Source organism: Cyrtonyx montezumae, unplaced genomic scaffold (genome assembly GCF_038088225.1).
Source record: "Cyrtonyx montezumae isolate F1298 unplaced genomic scaffold, pur_monq_1.0 scaffold_8, whole genome shotgun sequence".
NCBI classification, from domain to species: domain Eukaryota; kingdom Metazoa; phylum Chordata; class Aves; order Galliformes; family Odontophoridae; genus Cyrtonyx; species Cyrtonyx montezumae.
This window is the reverse complement of record NW_027072089.1, coordinates 21,668,775-21,672,412: the sequence shown is the minus strand read 5'-3', so window position 1 is coordinate 21,672,412 and position 3,638 is coordinate 21,668,775.

Genomic DNA, 3,638 nt, shown 5'->3' with positions numbered 1-3,638 from the left:
CGCCGAGGAGGGAAAGCGCTTCCGGCTCAGGGCCAGCGCTTCCGGGTCAGCACCGCCCCGCGCCGCGGGCGGAACTGCCCCTCAGAGCCGGGAGGGAGCGGAGAGCGGCTGTGGGCGTCCTCCGTGGGAAGGGACGCAGGGATCGCGGAGCCCCACGCGCAGAGCAGTTACTTGCAGCCCTTCTTCAGCACCCAGTGCTCCGAGAGCGTCCGACGCCGTCCTGTAGCAGCAATAGAGTTGCACGCTCCTACGGGTTGTGAGCGGGGACTTGGGTTCTCTTTTATCTCCGTCACAGCAAAGCTGTCTGTGTCTGTTAGAGGGGGGACAGAAAATGAATGGCACCACCTAACTGGCAGCCAGAGCTTCAGCCAAATCCTTCCGCCTTGCGTTGGGGACCCGCCACGCAAGGAGCTGCAGGTTTTGTAGCATTGCTGAAGATCCAGGAACTGAAGTGGCTTCTGAATCCTCTGAAATCACAGTGCTGCCTCGCCATACTATTTCAACAGATGTGCTTAAGTTACTGGAAATCCCTTTGCAGAAACAGTGTGGAAATTGAGAATCAAATGGTCTCATCAGCAATACTGGCAGAAGATTTGTCAGCTTTCAGTCTTGCCCTGAGCTGGAACCATCTCTTGCCCTAATGGATAAACAGATTTAAACACCTGGAGTGAAATATAACATTTTTCTTTATTGAAGAAAAAATACTTATTTTGCTGAAGCAGCACAGTGCTTTACAGATGGTAGTGGCTCTTGCCATGCTTAGCTTGGTTACATCAATAAGCACCTTCTGACTTTTTTCGCAAGAGCATCTCATGAAGATGTACTCCAGGCATGGCACTGTGGGCTGTATGCAGTCCAGGGGCTTCTTTTAAGACACTGTTGCAGCCAAGCCAGCTAATGCCTGTAGCTGCAGCAAGCGGTAAGGGAATTCCAGACCTTCATTTTTATCTACAGACCTTCACTTTTATCTACAGACACTCCCTATGGCCAGAAGGTGTGAGACCCCACCTTTAATATTGTGTTTTACAACATTAGGTTCAGATGGTGATGAATACAGTGTCATTGATGATGATCAGATGCATTTATTGACCACTGAAAGTGAAGAAAACAACTTGATTCCCAGCAGCAGTTAGATTAGAAGAACAGTTAGTGCTAACCATTAACACATTTCAACAAAATACTCTGCTGATTCTCCCCTAATGGTTTTGAAAAGGTGATGTTTTGAAAGAAAATGCTAGAGTGATGCAGAAAGCTGTGACTGGAGATCTGTCATGGCACAAGGAAGAACAGAGCTGCAGGTGATACTGGGATGAACAGAAGATTTTGCTGTGGAGTAATAGAGCAGAATGGGGTGCAGAACTCACAGAGAAATGAGATGTGCAGTCATAGGCTGATACAAAATGAACTTGGAGGAAGAAAGCTGATTGGTGAGAGAGAAGAAGCTTCAGGAGCAGAAGTACAGGTGCATGCAACAGTACAGGTTAGGGGCTGACCTGCATGAAGGGAGCTCTGCAGAGAAGAACCTTAGTCTCCTGGTGTACAACAGGTTGGCTGTGAGCCAGCACTGCTCCTTCATGGCCAAGAGGGTATCCTGGAGCACATTAAAAAGAGCATGGTCAGCAGGTTGCAGGAGGTTATCCTTACCCTCTATTCTGCCTTCATGAGACCACACTTGTTGTACTGTGCAGTTCTGAGCTCCTCTTCAAAAAAGATAGGGATCATCTAGAGGGAGTCCAGTGGATGGCTACAAAGGTGATTAAAGGCCTGGAGCATCTCCTGTATGAGGAAAGACAGAGCTGAGGCTGTTCAGCCTGGAGGAGAAGACAACTGAGAGGGGATCTTAGTAGTGTTTAGATATCTAAAGTACAAGAGTCAAATGGATGATCCCAGGCTCCTGTCAGTGTTGTGCAACAACAAGACAAGAGGAAATGAGCAAAAACTGAAACACAGCAAGTTCCAAACCATCATGCAAAAGAACTTATTTACTGTGAGGGTGACAGCAACAAACTACCTGGAGAGGTTGCAGAGTCTCCTCTGGAGATACTCAAGATCTGCCTGGATGCTCTCCTGCTCAACCTTTTTAAAGAACTTGCTTTTAGCAGGGGAGCAAGGTGATTTCCAGAGATCCCTTCCAACTCTACAATTCTATGAAGTAGTCACATAGGTCTGTCTCGGTGATCAGGAAGGCAGTGTTAAGACCAGCTTTCTCAGCATGCAGTGGTACAAAACAAAGGGGGAGGGAGGGTGACAGAACTGATATAGAAAGGGAAAAAAAAACCCTAAGATTATACTGCTATTAGCAAAGAGGCTAAATGCAAGATATTGCAGGAAGCAGAAAGCATATCAGAGGGGAGAAACATGGGGAGAACTCAGCGCTGGGAGGTTGCTGTGCCTCAGAACATCCTAGTACATTCCTGTAGGTACTAACACTGATGTTACATGGAAGATGACACTTCACATAAACACTGAACTTAACCAGGCCCAGAGATAACATATAACCAGGGAGAAGCAACTGGAATGGCTGCACATGAATGCCAGGAGCCTGGACAACAAAACACAGGAACCTGATGAACTGGCGTGTGCTGTCTGACACAGTACTAGAGACACAAAAGATGCACGGTGGAATGGGAGCTGTGACTGGGAAACAGGCATTTTAGAGGATATATGTAAAGGATGAAGTTAACAGAATGAATAATACCAAGTGGCACCATTATCCAATATACTATAATAGATGGCATAATTGGAAAAATTATCAGGATGGAAAAGAGACAAGTGAGATAAAGAAAAATACTCATCCACCTCTGAGGATCAAGTTTCACATGGAAAAACTCCACAAAGGACAAATCTCCAGCAAGAGATCCTTCCCCAGTGGTGGTCAGCCCTTAAATGGAGTCTAGGAGAGGTGGAGTCAGACTCCACCCCTTCTGATCACACAAGTGCATTGCCTTCACCTGTGCTCCTGCAGCTGACTCAGTGCTCACCTCAGGTGATCCATCAGTGGTTCAGGCCATGATTCAGCAGTTCCCATACAGACGTGTTACCCGAGAAACAGAAAAATAATATGTAATGGCACTGCAGTAACAATTAGCAATAAATAGCTTCAAAAATTAGCAAATAAGTGAAATACTGATTAATCAAGAACCCGGGATGCATCATGGGAATTGAAAATACTCTTAGGGTACTGTTCAACCTATGAAAAAGGTTACTCAGCATCATGGTAGCTTGAGCTAAAAGTAAGCTGGGTAGACCAAGGCTCCTAGATGGAAAAATGCAAGATGGATGGAATACAAATCCATAAAGAAAACTAGGGGCTCTGCCCTTGGGGCACAATCAGATGTTTCCTAATGTCAGATTAACGCATCAGATTTCAGCTACCTCTTTTAAATCAGTAGGAACACATTTACCATCAGACAGTGAATGCCTTTATCACAATCTTAAACCTCAACAAGTTGAAAACGACTCCACCATGCAAAGGTTGTCACTGGAGCACATCAGCCTGGTGACAGTCCCTGCAAAGAGCACACTGCAGCCAGCCCAACAAAACGCGTCAGGACAAGGGCAGCAGGCACAGCGTGAGTGTTTGGTGGCTGGCAGGATCCCCAAGCCTAGCACGATTGCAAAACACGGGCTGTCCTGCC